Below are 18,780 nucleotides of genomic sequence, written 5' to 3'. Positions count from 1 at the left end.
TTTATACACAACGGATTCTATCTGAATATGCCCGGTTACTTAGGAATCGACTGCTCTAACAATTTAGCTGTTGATTCTGATTGAACGGAGGTGTTCTAGAAAGTCATGGGAACCAAATCGGAATCACTTTTTTCCGGCGATATTATAGTATGCCTATTGAGTTACTCTGTGGTGTAATACAATATACATATGTTAATAAATGATTTGATATTAATAAACTTGAGCTTGAACCTCGATCTTTTTATAAAATAAACCTTATTGTTCTCAAAGTATGGAGTCATGTGTCAGAAGAATCGTATCGAATCAACAAAATACAAGAATAGGTTGGATAGAATTGTGTAAGAACGATAACTTAATTTTTAAAATATGAAGTAAGAACAAGATTCAAACCCAGATTCAAGGTTGTCAAATATGTTACCGACAAAACCCACGAATACATAGATATCTTTGCAATGCATTAATTTTAGTATCCTTCTTTTCTAAGCAAGGCGATTATAAAATCCCATTTGGCTTTAGTTCAAATCACTCCAATGATCCTTCCCATTATGTTGAAATCTTTTTACTTCTTTATACAACCTCTCTGGACCTCTTGTGTTTGAAAATTCAAATTACGTCACACATTTATTTCTGTTTACATGAAATATATGAAGTGGACTTTATTTTCTTTTTCTTTTTTTAGAATTAATTCTCATATGCTGGTTGTTGAGGTTTGTAACACAACTTTTTTATGTCGTAAATCCATAAAAGCAATTCCGTTCAAGGTCGTGGAGCATGATCTGATGGAGACTCCAGGCTCGTTGTATTGCGTACTTTGACAAAACACGTCTTTCAAAGTTTGGCCAGAAAAAAAATCACCCTTCAAATATCGATAGATCAAAGTGACCCTGCTCTTGTCAAAAACCTTGGAACTTCTCGACCGATATTTGAAGGACGATTTTTCTGGCCAAAACAAATTTAATTACGTGATTTTTAGAATACGACAGAATACTAAATTGCTGTATCACAGCAAATAAGAATTGGTTCCTATTTATTTATTTTTTGCCTTTGTCCTGAACCATTAACTGTATCTTATTCTCAGCCAAATCTATTACCACCTCCTCACCCACAACAGAGAAGTTTTACAAAATAAAGTGTTTATAGCTTCCTCTTATTTGTATGAAATCGTGATTTATCATTATAATTCATGATCTTTTTCAAAAGTGATCACTGTGGTTATCAAAACAGAAAGCAAGATATTTTTTTTTTTGTTTTGCTTTTTATGTCATGATTATATGAATTGAAATTTCCCCATTTCACAATACACCCACACTATCCAATAATTTATTTGTCTATTTTGTAACCTATTGTGGGGTTTTCAGTTAATTACATATTGATCTTTTGATCTATGCCCAACACTGGCACATACATACAAGCAGACACACACAACAAGTATTTCATTTCTCTTCAATTCTATAAACCTCAGTTTTCAAAATACCTACTCCGTGTTGTTTAGTAAAAGATCGCTAATGAGAAATATTTCTTATTTTATTGTTATATTAATTTTAGAGAAAACAAAAATAGTACCTCCCCTCCCCCACCGACTGAAAAAAGTAATGGGATCAAATAAAATATGAAATAAAGAGCAGCGCCAATCTGAAATGAAACAAAGCATAATAAAACCCACGAAAATTACTTTACTATAACACAAGAATAATGTGTCCATATTGAGTCTATGTCATCTTCTAAAAAGCGCGTAATGTTCACTTTCATTTGTATTCATCAATAATGTGTATTAATAGTTACAAAATACAGATGTCTGATAGTTAAGGCGTGCCATATAGATATCGTTTAAGTTTCAATTAACGGAACATTTCATTGTAACGAGTGCCTTCAAAACGGATAAGCAGAAAATTCATAATTTTGATACTGTAAATTATCTATGAGTTCCGACCCTTCCTATTTATCGATTTTAATATAGCTGCATTACAAAATCTTTTCCTTTTGTTTAAAAATTCATGATAAAATATTTTTTTATTAAGACAAATTGTTTCATAGGTTCATACAAGCTTTTGCAGCTGTGCGTTGAGGAAGAGATTAGAAAAAGAAGAAAAACACACGCAACTTATTAAAAAACTGGTAGAAAATAATCCCCAAAATGCATCTATATTCAACACTATTTATTATTTGTGATCAAGCAAAATAAGAGCGTTGTGATTTAAAAAAACAAACTATCATCGTATCCAATTGGTATTAATTAAGCAATTATTTCTATTTGTTTTTACGTGGTCGATTGTAAAAACTGGAATAACCATGGAACCATAAGCCTAGAGCTTTATTGTATAGAGGATTGGGCGCAATATAAATAATATTCATCATCATTATTGTTATTATTATTATTATCATCATCATCATCATCATCATCATCATCATTATTATTATTATTATTATTATTATTATTATTATTATTATTATTATTATTATTATTATTATTATTATTATTATCATTATTATCATTATTGTCATTGATATTATTATTATTATAATTATTATTATTATTATTATTATTATTATTATTATTATTATTATCATAGTTATTATCATTATTATCATCATCATTATTATCATTATGATTTATTATTATTATTATTATTATTATTATTATTATTATTATTATTATTATTATTATCATCATAGTTATTATCATTATTATCATCATCATTATTATCATTATGATTATTATTATTATTATTATTATTATTATTATTATTATTATTATTATTATTATTATTATTATTATTATTATTATTATTATTATTATTGTTATTGTTATTATTATTATTATTATTATTATTATTATTATTATTATTATTATTATTATTATTATTATTATTGTATTATCATTATTATTGTTATTATAATTACTATTATTATTTTTATTATTATCATTATTATGATTTTATTATTAACATGATTTGTCCTTGTTGTTGTTGTTGTTGTTGTTGTTGTTGCTGTTGTTATTGGTGGTGGTAGTGATATTGATGGTGGTGGTGTTAATGGCGTAGTTTTTAAACTCTTTTAAGAAGTAAGAGTTGCCGTCCAAATCATTTATGAGAAAATGATCCTAGCGTCTGAAAGTGTAACCGCTACTTACGCAACGATCCACAACTGGCCCCTAATGTCAATCTTGATTAATGCTTGGAGAAATAGAAATCAGTATATCTTGGGATCGGGTCAATTGGTTTAGGCTGGACATTCGATGGACACAAATGTCGACATTGATTAGTTTCGTAACCTACAACATCCCATTAAAATCCCGTATCTGTGATTTTTAAAAATGAAAACCACTGATTTTTATCTGTATACCCTACATATGATAAGGGTCCGAAAGTTTGTATTTGATAGGTACAATTTGATTCAGAATTTGACTATACTGATAAGTAAAGTATCCTAAATAGGCGTAAGCTGTTGAATTTTGTAGGTCTTAAGTCATTTGGTCCTCTCCATATTGGTGGAATTAAAATTTAGCAACACACAATTTGCATTTTTTGGTTTGGATCCGGTGATTTGAATTTCAAGTTTAAAGTTAAAACTTATACATGGCATCTTTTAAATTGGTAATTTTATGAGGTTGTGATTTAATGATAGATTTTAAACTCTTAATCATATTAATTTCTCCAAAAAAGGTTGTAGTTTTAAATTTTATTCCAATAATTATTTGTCTCTCAGTACATTCGACAATATTGACCATGTATATTTTTTGTTGTTTGACGACTCTCGAAGCGACGTTTACTAGTGGGAAATCTTATGAATAGTCTAGAAATACGTCTTCCCTTCTTTACCACTATTCCTCTATCTCTTTTCCATTCGTTACGTTTTAAAAATACACTTATTTTGGTGTTTTTTCAAGCGGCTCCTAATCGATCGAATTAATCGCGCACAGTTTGATATTAAGCCAGATTATATCATATCACGTATTACCAATATTATTGGATACAACGTGATCAAATGGAATGGATGGAAAATATGAAGAAAGCTCAATATTTGCCACGCCTTCAGTCCTAAGACTCATATCAATCGATTTTGCGGTGGTCATGATATCATTTGTCATGTTCAGTGACATATCTGCTTATCATGACATTTCTGTGCAAAGATGTCCAGACCGAAATGACAAGTTAGAAAATAAACGGATAAACGAAAAGGATAGTTCAAACACCTTGATTAATTCCGCTTGGAAAATGTTTTAACTGTGATGATACAAAAATAAATAACAATGCATTGGTTAGCCAATGACATTTCCACCTACACACATATTCTTTTTCGCGTGCTTTTGGTCCTTTGACAAAAAGTTCGATGATTAAACGATCTTTATCTTAAAGCAAAAACTAAGCTTTTCAATAGCGCAATATTTTCAAGATATGCCCAAAAGCGCGTAACGAGTGGCCTGAAGTCAACAACAGGTAATATCTAGGACGCGACCTGACTAGGCGCGATTTTTTCAATTGTTTATAGGACAGAGCAAAGCTGTTACCGCCAACTGAATGCTGTGAGAGAATCCGACTAAAGAGCCTTTTCGAAGTATTTCACTTTGCTTTTTCTTTCAGTGAGAAATACACTACCGGTCTAAATATACACACACAACTTCGGACTAAAGGCCAGAAGTATGGCCTATCTCAATTTATCAAATTAATATATAAAGTGTTGCTATTGGTTCTTGGTTGTATATTTTTTTACATTTTTGTGCATTTGCATAAATGTTTGTAAACCACTTTCCATTTTTTTGGATGAATATAGTATATCTTATTATTATTATTATTATTATTATTATTATTATTATTATTATTATTATTATTATTATTATTATTATTATTATTATTATTATTATTATTATACAATTATTATTATTATTATTATTATTATTATTATTATTATTACTATTATTATTATTACTATTCTTCTTCTTCTTCTTCTTCTTCTTCTTCTTCTTCTTCTTCTTATTATTATTATTATTATTATTATTATTATTATTATTATTATTATTATTATCATTATTATTATTATTATTATTATTATTATTATTATTATTATTATTATTATTATTATTATCATTATTATTATTATTCTATTATTATTATTATTATTATTATTATTATTATTATTATTATTATTATTATTATTATTATTATTATTATATTATTATTATTATTATAACACACTAGCACAAATCCACTCCTTTAGAAGAAATAGATCTACGATAGTACAGGAGTTCATACAATCTGACCAAAATGGGATGGAAAATAATAGTTGATACATGATATAAGCATAGATGTCCGTTCAATGAACGTAATGAGAGGTCGATCAACTCAACATGTATGATTAAATAAAATAATATATCGACGGTGGGCGATATGTGAAAACAAATTGAACTCAACTGCTATGAATAGACAATATATTTTTCGACTTCGTTAGAGAACTCCACGGAGCTTTTTATTTGGGCTATTTGAGATATTTCCTGTATTCAATATCTTAAATATGTCGCTCACTGCTGCATTAATCGCAGAACTCTCTCCCAACGTAAATGTCGGCAAATGTTTCTTATACATTTTAAGAAATTAATTGTATTTAAATAAAGAGGAACTACTAACATTTATCAATTCAATGCAAGTACTCCCACCAACATTGTCATACTTATTAACCGACAGGTTTGAACCATCACGATGTCTTATAATACACGGAAACCATCTTAATGGCAATTGTAAGCACCATGCAAAATTTGGTGATGGTTTTTCTACTGGTTTTGGAGCATTAGAGTTACAAATAATTTAATTTGCCAAATATACAACCAGATATTGAACAGGACGGTGGTCAGGTCTCATCTAAAATCCAACAATGAAATACCATCTGTAGGAGCATGATGGGCATATATATATATATATATATATATATATATATATATATCATTTCACCTCACAAACTCAAACCAACTGTCACAAATTTCACCGAGTGAGCCATGGGATCATCTTTTTTTACCATAATATTGAAGCAAAAATGTTTGCGCTTTATACTATATTGATATAAGTGAAATTAACAAATTCTTGAGTAGAGAGAAAATGAGAAAATGGGAGAGAATACACTATACGCCATACACTGTCAAGTGAAAAAGGCATATTTTTTAAAATCAATAAATAAAAATGCTAATCCGTAAAAACACGTAATTAAACTTTCTTTCATGTGCCTAGAGATTGCAAAAAGAGATAAACAGTGAATTCAAAATAATCTCTAACTCCCTTTGATGTATCTAGGACCACAAAGTCCTATGAAATTTTGTCGCTGGTGACACGTTTTCAATGTTTTTGTCATATTCTCGTATCTTAAAAGATCATAGGTGTTCGCAGGAATCCGCTTTTTGAAATGTCTGCCCAAATCCGAGCTCTTTCATTTACTTTGCTTTTTAGTTTGAACTTTCATCTAGAATAATAATTTGTAGAGAACGGAGATAAAAACAGATAAAAACGTCTTTCTCATCTAGTGATATGAGCCGAAATATATTTTTTAAAAATACGATTAAGCATTGTAGGCTGGATGGTCTAGTAGATAAATCATTGTATTGCAAATCATCGGGACTAAAGCCTCCATGGGCAATGTTGTTTCATAGGATAGGTCAGATTAATATAGAGAAGTGATCAAACTAGGTTGTTTGCGACAGTTTTGAGGGGGAAAATTATTTTTTTTAAACAAATCCATGATTTCTGTTAGTAGCGGGTGTCTGCTTTACGAATTTTTAAAATACATTTCTTCAGAAAAACTTTGGCTCAAACACCTTGCAGTTGCAGTGTCCGAGTCAAGTATAAAATCTATTCGTTAAAAAAAACATTTAGTGCTGGGAATCAACGTTGTCCCGTAAGCCTATATTAAATCTTTACCAAGGAGCACAAAATTACTGGCAAATCTAAAAATTATAAAACTATTTTTAGAGATTCATATATCTATCAATAACGTGCAAACTGTTTTTAATTAAGGGTTATTCTATCACCTGTTGACTCTATCACTCAAATGGTAATTTCGAATATCTGCAAAGGGATAATGATCGGTAATTAGTTTGACATTGACCTTGGGAATCGTCATCTGGTCACTCTGTTGTCAGATTCCATACAAACTTTATTATCAAACCGATTTTATCATTGATGGCTCAAAAGAGTCGTCTCAATCTATGCCATAATACAGTAGTTTAAAAAATAAATCTCTTTATTTATCCGCAAATATGCCGGGTTTTCAACTAGAGTCGTTCTGCCACCTACCGTTCGCTAAGAGCCTCGTCACGCTTTACGAGCACAAGGGAAATAATCTGTCCAAAAACAAGAACCATTAATTATACTGTTCTCAAAGAGCTATGTCGCAAAATCTGAAGACATAGTGGTAGGTTTTTGGGTGTCAACTGACTGTTTCTCGGCTAGAAATAGTATCCATCTTTTGGTTTTGTTAGATATGTGATATAATTTTCCCCTACCGACCACATTCTTCTCCATCCTTTCCCTACCGACCAAAGCCCGACCCCTTACCGACCAAACGATCTGACCAGTTACGGAACATTATTTTGATGCACTACATTTTGATAAATCTCAATGAATAACAAGAAAGGCTGTAGATTTCATCGTAAATATACATTAAATAAGGCTATATCATTTTTAATTTAAAAACAAAAAACAAACAATAAATAAACCCAAAACAAATCAGCTTAAAATTCTCGATCGAGCCTCTTTACAATGTCTACCTTATAAGGAAACATTAAGATAGTAACAATGATGAGGACACGACATGACTTGCAGATTTATTTTTATACAAGAAACATCACACCAAAACAAATACTCATTGAGCGCATCCTCGTCAAGGGCTTCAATGGTAATACGCTGGATGTCCATTAATTCTTTCATGTAACCAGCGCTTGCACTGGCTGCAACTGATCCAGCCACTGTATTATCTAATGTTGAAGCAATCTGATGGACACGATGATACACCGTCTAGAACAATCTCTGTCTGAATCTCTGACTCAATTTCGCTGAGGACGATTTTATTTTCTCTTTTTACCCACCCCTCTCCCATTCTGATTCAGTGCCAATATCTCTGTTGTATTTATTCCCTCCCCTGACGTTTCCTTTCCTGCTCACCATTCTTTGCAGCCTCTTTTTCTGCCTCCCTATTCGCAGGTAAGGTTAAAGGACAACCTGTTTAGCAACTATTTACACATCTAGGTCTAGGAAATGAAAATCAAACAACACAAAACAGTGTTATCACCATTTTAAAAACGTTTTAATGTGTTTGGTCCGGTTTTAAAAGACTCATTTAAAGTGTTTGGTCGGTAAGGGAATGGATGTGTGAGAATGCCCTTCCCTCCACAGACCAACCACTTTTCATGGCACATTGGAGATTCAACACCGATTTGACAATAGTGATACCTAAATATAGATTCCAGGAGGCAGTTTTAAGCCACTCATTGTATTTCTACTGTTAACAGAGTTACATTCGGCTTATTTATAAATAAGGGCGAATGACGTGCAACCCGTGCCGTAAGACAAAAAAAAACATTTTCTACTTGAACAAAAATTGATAATTTGAGTGAATTTTTGCTACAACAACTTGCTGTTTTGATAGTTCGTAGGGGCGGAGCAATCTTCGTAGATGATGTAAAATCGGGTTTTACAAATAGCGTCATTCAGTTAAAGGCGTTACAAAACAAAAACTTCTGTGGCTGTTTATTTGGTCAGTCGGAGATAATGGTCAGTAAGGGAAGGAACGACTCTAGTTTTTAACATTTTTTGCTGCTAGCCAAATTGAGTGCGTTTATTGATACTTTTGTATGGACACGATGCAAAGAAGGCATGATTCCAAATTCGATATTAGAAAGCAAATCGATATTGTTGGGTTGTTTTTTTTTCGTCTGTTTGTTTGTTGTTTTTTGTTGGGTTTTTTTTTTTTTTTTTTTTTTAGTTAGTACAGTCGTCGTCTGGTTTCAGTTAAAAGATTTGTACAATTTTTAAAGATACCAAATTATCAAAGTAAATAACCTTTTGTAGGATACTGTACTTTGAAAAATATAAGATGACCTCGCCTTTTAAATGGTAAACGTTCAAAATGATAAATATTGGTTGCAAAAAGACATCAGGTTATTCACCTCTTTATCCTGATGCACTGTAAATGAATTTATTAATGTTTCAGGACATGTTAACATCCTTCGTCATTGAAAAAGAAAATTTCATTATATTGGGATATTTCAACATTCATTTTGAGTACGATAATCCGGAATCAAAAGCCATTAAAGCATCACGTAAAGAACACGATATGACTCAATACGTTAAAGAGCCCACTCATACTTTTGGACATACTCTCGAATGGGTTATAACAAGCAAAAACCTTGCACTTGCCTCCCCCGGGAAAATTGCAGATAAGTGTATTTCGGACCATTACTTGACTGCATTTGAAATTCCGTCTTGTATTAAAAAACCATAATAGTCAAAAGTTCAAATTGTCCCCAGGGACATTTTAACAAAAATAAATGTTGAGGTATATAGACACAAATGGCTGACTCAGTGACGTAAATGTCAACAAATTCAATTCTACTGTGACCAAAGTGCTTGATGCCCATGCCCCACTTAAAAAAACGGACTGTGAAAGAGAGAAAACCAACACCCTGGTTCTCTCCAGAGATGAAATCAGCCAGAAGAGAGAAAAGGAGGGCTGAGGAGAAATAGAGGTCTTCTCGTTCATAAACAAATTTTCTTATTCTATAAATATAAACTCAAGAAATTATCACGACGAACAAAAGCAGAATTCTACAACACAAAATTCAACGAGACGACACCAACAAAAGCATTCTTCAGGTTGGTAAATGATATTTTAGGCAACAAAGCAAAACCACAACTACCAGTATATGAAAGGGATATGGCTGAGAAATTTTCGGACTTCTTTTTTTGACAAGAAAGTAAAATATGAACCTCTTTGGATAACAACTTTAATTTTCAGAAATGCAAAATCACAAAAAACTTCATGGGTTTGAATTAACGAAATTCAAAGAAGTCACAAATGAACAAATCACGAAACTAATCGTTGAATCTGCCAGTTAGACCCAATGACGACCTGTTTACTGAAGCAGTCAATAGATAATATCATTGTACCATCTATCACTAATATAATCAATAACTCTTTAGAACAAGGATTATTCCCTGAAGAATACCGAACCGCCATTGTTAAGCCTCTCTTTAAAAAGCAAGAGCTCGATGCGGATAACCTGAAAAATTACAGGACGATTTCCAACTTACCGTATATGTCAAAGTTACTGGAAAAAGTTGTTCCCCAAAAGTTAACTGAACACCTAGCAGGTCACGGACTCCAAGAGCCTCGTCAGTCAGTGTACAGAAAATTGCACAGCACCGAAACATCCCTCTTGCGGGTTGCTTCTGATTTATCGAAAGTCATTGATATTGGAGGCACAACCATGTTAAATTTGCTTGACCTGTCAGCCACATTTGACACCATAGACCACCAAATCCTCCCCATGCGACTACAACACAATTTTGGTATCAAAGGAACAGCACTCAACTGGTTCAGAACTTATCTTACGAGACGACACAAACAAATCCTGATTGGAAACTCGTACTCCGTTAGTAGACCCGTTCCCTTTGGCGTGACCCAGGGCTCCGTTCTTGGACAAGCATTATTATTAATATTATTCATAATAATAATAATTATTATTACTATTATTATTATTATCATTATTATTATTATTATTATTATTATTATTATTATTATTATTATTATTATTATTATTATTATTATTATTATTATTATTATTATTATTATTATTGTCATCATCATCATCATCTTCTTCTTTATATAAACCATCACCAAAAAATGCTTTGTCTTGGATAAAAATAATAATAAAATTGGCGTGTCAAGTCTTAGCCATATTTTCCATGCTTTATAATCTTTTACAATACCGGGATATTGAGTCATCAAAGCGTCACCGGTGTGGTAATCCTCTTACTTTGGCACCCCCGATAGACCCGATGACAGATGGAATCAATAACAATTATATTATGTGCTCATGGCCGTCTTCCACATTGTGATAGATGCGACCTGTGACACTGCTGAGTGTCATTCCAAATAACAGAACGTGCCTATCTGGGTTTTTTTAAATGTATCATCTGCCAAAATTGTGCTTGCTCTGTCAATATGACAACTGGTATTGGTTGAGTTCATCTTTCCAGTTCAATACTGGACAGCGATCTACCCCCCCTCACCCCCCCCCCCCCATTCCCTCCCAACAAAGTGTATAAAAATAAGACAGGCATTGTCAATGACATAACACACACCATCAAAAGAATGTTGTAAGAACTGGCCCTATATTTATTTGGGAGCGATTATTTCGGCAATATCAAAAAATAAAAAATAAAAATAAAATAAAATTCCCTTTATTCATCCCCAAGGGGAAATTTGTCTTTAGGGTCTACTCCAAGGGAAGACTGGGATAACCCGGGCGTCAGTAGCAATGCAGCGCCGAAAAGTGAGCTAGGACCAGTTGACTTGCTCAAGGCCAGACAATGAGGCGGGTATTCGAACTCGGTATCTTTTGGGTGCGAAGCAAATATCATACCGCTGAGCCACGTTGCAATTAGTCACTTAATCTAAAGTTCAATCTCAATAAATGAATGCAATATAGAAACCGTGAAGTTTGACTGTTATCTCACGCATTAGAATTCGGGAATAACTCCGGCTTTATTTGCTTGACAAACTGCATTTTTTAAAGTTGTCACTATATGACTCGCTTTCAGATCGGAAGGTCCTGGGTTCAAGCCTCGCTCGGCGCATAGTTGAGTCCTTGGAAAGTCTCTTTACTCACTTTGTCTCACCGTACTAGGGTGTAAAATAAGTACCTGGCCGTTAACAGCGTTGTCTCATAAACATGGAGGGCAAAAACACAATAACAAAGTGACGTCAACATCGTTCTATCTATAGAGACAATTATTCGTAACCCTTCGCCTCCAAACGTATTGTGTTGAGATAAATCAGATGGCAAAACATAATTTTATAGCCAAAGTGACTAGACAAGTAAGGTTATAGTGATCATCTTCTTAAGAAACTGTATCCATTTTTATTTTAAAATCCTATAAAATTAAACCAAGTTTCTTATTTCCCCAACTATGAGTTTGATACCGACATAATATTGTTTTGAGACAGTAGGTCACATTTGTACTATATTAACTAACCCCCCCCCCCCTTCTGCGTGTGTCCCCCCCCCCCCCCCACCTCTCTCTGACACACACACACACACACACACATACACACACGCACACACACTTTATCTAGTTCAGGTATAATGTAAACAAACACAGATTGTTTGATTACTAAAATCCTCTGACTTTCAAAACATGTTATTTCCATTACAAAAATAAGCCTCGAATAATTGAGAGAAAAAGTGTTCGTATAAATAGACACAAACCCCGTATTTCTGTTTACTTTAATTACAATCTTGTTAACATTGCCACGGGCCATGTTGTTTATTTTATTTTCTCTCTTTAATATTAGTGATGAAATTTTGGGAAAGAAAAATGTGTTTAATATGATTTAAATATAGTATTCCCTGTTTCAAAAAATAAATCCCTAAATCACAACTAAAAAAAGCTCACATTAAGATAGTGTCGTCACTAACGTGGAATATATTGGGCATCATATTCAATATAATCGATTAAGTATGGTCAGCACCATTCTACAACTTTCAGTTTTTTCTCTCCAACAAATAAGGTGAAGTGATAGTTATCTTGTCATGCGCCATACATATAATTTTTCCTGCCCAATTCAAAATAGTGCCATTAAATTTACTCTTATATTTCAGAAAGGGAATGATAAGCCAAAAACGTTTTATTTACTCAACAACAGCATTTCAAAATTCCTACAAGCTCTCGAAAAGTGTCTCCAAAGACAGAAAAGGCACTCGAGTCTGATAAAATGGATCTGTCTACGACAAAATCGTAGAACTGCGTTTCGAGGCTCCGTCTACATATTAACAAATGCATCTCAATTTTTTTCAATGTGGGAAATAAACAAACAACACCGTGTAAGGTCTTTCGAGTGGTACTGAGCCTTGCTATGTGCTTGGTCACTTGAAGCGATAGATTTACTCTTTTCTCCTCATGAAAAATACGATCTTTATTTTTTTTTTTAAATAAAGCAGGTCTGGATAAAGAGATCAAATAAATAGACAAATCCATCAAATCTTTTTCGCTTCCAATGAACTCGTCTGTTTTATATTGTTTTAGAATATTTAGTTTTTAGGCTGCCGTACAGTGTATCCAGAATCAATCCCCGAGTGGAAGATTTATGATTTTACGATAATAACAAACGCAATGGACGTCAGAATAGATACAAATACTTTGTATTTATTCTGACTTCCATATTGCATTGCTGTCCACAAGTACGATCGGACGCATAAATAGTCTCCAGCAATTAATTCTATTGGAACCTCCTTATTATGTGCTTAAGAGAGAGAGAGAGAGAGAGAGAGAGAGAGAGAGAGAGAGAGAGAGAGAGAGAGAGAGAGAGAGAGAGAGAGATCTCATATTTCTTTCTCATGCCTTTTTTATTTGTAGCCAATCCCGTTCATGTTGAAAAAGGTGGAAGAACTGTGATTCACTCTTTGGGGTGTGATAGGTTTTTTTTTAACTTTTCTGATTCTATGTGTATGAACTGATGAACGTTGACGAAATATAATGGTATCTACTCCTTTTCTTTAAAAAGTAGATATCTACCAACTGAATCTTTGGGAATAAGAATATGTTCAATAGGGACTCACCCACATTACTAAACGATCAATTAAGAATCGCTCTACACCAGCACGTATTATTATTATCGTAAAGTCATAAGTCACATTCACCTAACACCCATAGGCCATCAGCCTTCCGAGTCACTAGCGATAATCAAATCGTTTGTACTAATCAATCGGACAGTATTAATATCCCGTGGTTGTATGTATGGCAATCCCAAATCACCGACAAAGCATATTTTACAAAACAAGAGTTATTAGGCATCCCAGTTGCTTATTAGATAACTGTAATCATATTAGAACGGGTAGGGAGATTAAGCAGTGAAAATATACTTATGAAGATTGTGAAGTAGTCTGAAGCTTTTAAGTCACATGTCCAAGTCAGTGCAATCCACCAGGTTGCTCTGACTGGTGGTAGTGGCTTTGTGTAATACGACAAGGTAAGCCTATTATGATTTCCAATCAGAATACGTGTAGGTATGTATCGTGTTTGTCTGAGAGGGCTATATTATTGTACAGGCACCATAATTGCATCATTGATTGCTGGAGGTGATGGCAACGATAAGAAGGGAGTCTTCGAAGATTACAACAAAGAAAGTTGTGTAAATTATTTTTGTATTTTTTTTTTAATTGTAAAAATGGGGGGGGGGGGGGTATCATAGGATTTATTCTTGTGCCATGATTGTATCGTTATCACTTAGGCACCTCTACCACACCCACCCAGTCCCCGCACATACATACATTCATACATACATACATACATACATACATACATACATACATACATACATACATACATACATACATACATATATACACACATACATACATACATACATACATACATACATACATACATACATACATACATACATACATACATACATACATACATACATACATACCTACCTACATACATACATACATACATACATACATACATACATACATACATACATACATACATACATACATACATACATACATACATACATACATAGATTCACCACTAGAGTATAAAAGAAGAAGAAGAAGAAGCTAGAAGAAGAAGAAGAAGAAGAAGAAGAAGAAGAAGAAGAAGAAGAAGAAGAAGAAGAAGAAGAAGAAGAAGAAGAAGAAGAGGAGGAGGAGGTGAAGAAGAAGAAGAAGGAGAAGAAGAAGAAGAAGAAGAAGAAGAAGAAGAAGAAGAAGAAGAAGAAGAAGAAGAAGAAGAAGAAGAAGAAGAAGAAGAAGAAGGGAAAATAGACCAAAAGTAGGAATTATTTAGGAGAAATAATGAGAAGAAAGAAGAGATCCTTAATGATGGAAATGAAATATCACATCGGTATCTAAACCAACATCCTGGGAATACGTAAAAGTTAAGTCAGACGTCTGTATATGGTATGCATAGTATATATATATATATATATATATATATATATATATATATATATATATATATATATATATATATAATTATATATATATAGTATATACTCATGTATTGTATTTTCATATTATAGTATAATTTGTATGCGATGATAAGCATTCTATGAAAGAAATGAATTATTTATCATTTCTTCCCATTCAATTATTTTCTCTTTAGTTCTATTTTATAGCCTCATGGATTATTCATCTACAAATAATCATACCATTAATTAAGTAGTTTGGTCTATCTCTGTTTTCATTCATATTGAACCTTTTATATTTATCTAAAGTTGTCTACATTTTTATCCACGTAAATAATAATATGACGATACAACGTTAGATTTCATCGTATCAAAGATAATACTTTGCTTAATATTATTCGTAATTTTAAGATTTAAATCTAAAGTCTAGACATGGACTCTTTCAACGCAAGACCCGTCAAAAATACAAATTATGCAGACAGAATTAGAATGTTAAACCAATATTTTTCTCTTAATTTGACGTTTCATGATCGAAAATTTATGTATTTATTATACATTGTAAGTTGTAAATAAACAAGCCTGTAATAGATTTTACGTGACGTGTAATTTATTATGCAGGTCCGACAACCGAACCCACTTACGGGCCTAGTTTAACATTGTTGTAATGGACACTATATGCGTCATTTTTTGAGTTTCCCTTTACAACAACAAACGCATAAGGAATTTGGTTCTCATACATGCAAATAAATGCAAGTCGATTTTAGGGGATATAGAAGAGCGTTCCATTCTTTTAATTATGATAATTATATATGTTAAGGACGTAAAATCTAGTGACCACAAGAATAACGTGTAAAGTATATTTTACAATTAATTATTTAAAAAAAAAAATAAGTATTGCAATATTTATAGATACATTAAGATGTGTTCGTGGGCATATATTGAATAAATAATACTTTCGTTGATTAATATTTTACGAAAAAGCAGGATGTTCTATCTTTTATCTTCAAGTTATTATCTAAAAAAGCTCAACTAGGTAAACCAGAACAGAAACAAAATTTCATCTCCGTGTCAACACCGTCCGATTATTCGTCCATAATCCCACCCTTGTGCCCGCGAGTAAACGGAAAGATAAAGGGATGGTGAGGTCATCAAGCAGTGATTTAGACAGGAAAATCAAACAACCCAACAAGAAATAATAATAACAACCCCCATACCCCCACCCTCCGAAAAAAAAACCATAACAAAAATCAAAACAACTAAAACAGCATCTCGATCACTACCCGTCATCTGTAGGATATATCTAGTGATGATAATAATAATAATAATAATAATAATAATAATAATAATAATAATAATTAATTATTATTATTATATATTATTATTATTATTATTATTATTATTATTATTATTATTATTATTATTATTATTATATTAATTAATAATATAATATAATAAATAATAATAATAATAATAATAATAATAATAATAATAATAATAATAATAATAGATAATAATAATAATAATAATAATAATTAATAATAATAATAATAATAATAATAATAATAATAATAATAATAATAATAATAATGATAATAATAATGATAATAATAATAATAATAATAATAATAATAATAATAATAATAATAATAATAATAATAATAATAATAATAATAATAATAATAATAATAATAATAATAATAATAATAATAATAATAATAATTATAATAATAATAATATATTTTAATAATTTGTTCATTCCTTATTTCATTTCAACCCATATTTTTGCTGAATGAATAGTTTTAAGCAGTCAAAAATACAATTTAAAACCTCTACCCCACGTTACTGGGCTCATTATGTCATAAACATTGAGTTTTTTCTTTTTAAAAAACTCTTATTTCACACCATTTTAAAAATATCAATGCTAGAGTTTTGAAATTTGGAAATAAAATAGCCATGTTATCGTAAAATAGCTGGTTACTTTGAATTTGTTTTTATGGAATAGTTATGAGGTAAAAAAGAAATATTTTCTCTTAAAATATTGCAAAAAATAATTTTTTTCAATATTCACATTTCAAAAATACTAATTTTATGCCTTTAAGAATGAATATTTATAAAATTAAGTAGTCATCTATTTACAAGTAAGCCTAAACTTTACATAACAATGTGGGACAACGTGGCTCAGCGGTTCAGTCTTTGCTTCGTACCCAAAAGATACAGAGTTCGATCACGTGCCGCTGCGCGGCAAATTTATCTTTATTTTTTTAAAAATCAAAATCAAAGAAGAATTAATAAAATGGTGGGGTCCCAATAAACTTTTTTATTTTCCAAGATGGCCGCTATTTTCATGGCACCGAGAGATTTTCAATCATTTGTTTTACCAAAAATGTTTTTTTTAAGTTACCTGATGTATAAACATCATTAGTTTGATCAAATAGTCCCAATTAAGGATTTTTGTATTTTAAGTATAGAACCCCTTTAATTGCTATTAGTCAACCTTAATTTTTAATATTTCCTACAAAGAGGTAAAACGAATTAATAATTAATTGTCTGTACCATAAGATGTGTTTCTTTACAGAGGACATGAACAATGCATGTGTACTAATTGGGGATTTCTCCATCGGGTTGTAACTTCCGCTCCAACGTTTGAATAAATCTCACTGAAAGGAACCAAGGACACAGTACTCTAATAGTTTTGAGTTCTGATACATAAAGCAAAAACAAAAAAAAAATCGCCCAAAACAAAAAGAAATGAAGTCATAACATGTGGTTTGGAGGGGGGGGGGGGGGGGGGGGGATTCTAGGGGAACGTCACATGTGAGTCAATTATTGCTCATGAACAATTGACAATAGTGCTGGGTGTTATTAAAATTTAAAACTTTCAATAAAGATAAAAAGGCAAATTTATTTTATTTTTTTATTTTAAAGCGATGCCTAAAAAAATGCTTAATACTAAATTGTCATTCCGCACGCTTGGCTGTAGTTGTATAACACGTTTACTGTTACATTTTATTAGAGTGTAACTATGTTGTTTCCGCTTTGACATGTGGCAGGAATTTAGAAGAAAAAAGAAATTGATAGTTAATGTCACACTGCCAAAATTAAATCTTATTAAGTAACTTTCCTACCTTAAATCCAAAAAGAACATACACAATGAAAGAATAACATATAGCTTAGAAAGATATTCCATTTGTAATCTGAACCCACAGAATGGTAAATCCAAATGCCTCTCTATTGTCCAGCTATCTGGATTACACACAGAACATGCTCAAAATGCAATGACCACGACAAACTGACCAATCAGAGCGTGAAATTGCTCTGCGTTTTGATATAAACCTTACTACCGGTGGCCTATCGCATGTATAAGACTGCATTTACACGTTAGAAACAACTGATTATAATCGCTCTCTTTCAGGAGGACCTGTTTTTTTCCTTGGAATAAACTCCAGTGAATGAATGGCCGATTACCAATTAATCCGTGTAGCAATAGGTGGTTTCTCTCTCACTATTTCCTGTACTCTATCAAATAACAATAAATATCGTTCTGAGACCCGTGATAATTAAGCAGAGCAATATTTGTGACTTCGTTACTTTGCACAAGTGAAA

At 31.8% G+C, this 18,780-nt stretch overlaps 1 protein-coding gene across 1 annotated transcript in view; it reads right to left on the bottom strand.

Annotated features, from left to right (window-relative positions):
- Positions 1 to 18,433, bottom strand: part of LOC144965144 (corticotropin-releasing factor receptor 2-like) — a 159,729-nt gene extending 141,296 nt beyond the window's left edge. Inside the window, exon 1 of the mRNA XM_078900133.1 lies at positions 18,303 to 18,433. The gene's annotated coding sequence lies outside the window, so the exon portion shown is untranslated. The remainder of the gene's footprint in view (positions 1 to 18,302) is intronic.
- Between the last annotated feature and the right edge of the window lie 347 nt (positions 18,434 to 18,780).

This window comes from Berghia stephanieae, chromosome 2 (assembly GCF_034508935.2).
Source record: "Berghia stephanieae isolate SIO BIC M18660-M18661 chromosome 2, UCSD_Bste_1.3, whole genome shotgun sequence".
In the NCBI taxonomy this organism is placed as follows: domain Eukaryota; kingdom Metazoa; phylum Mollusca; class Gastropoda; order Nudibranchia; family Aeolidiidae; genus Berghia; species Berghia stephanieae.
This window is presented reverse-complemented; position numbering and strand designations above follow the sequence as displayed.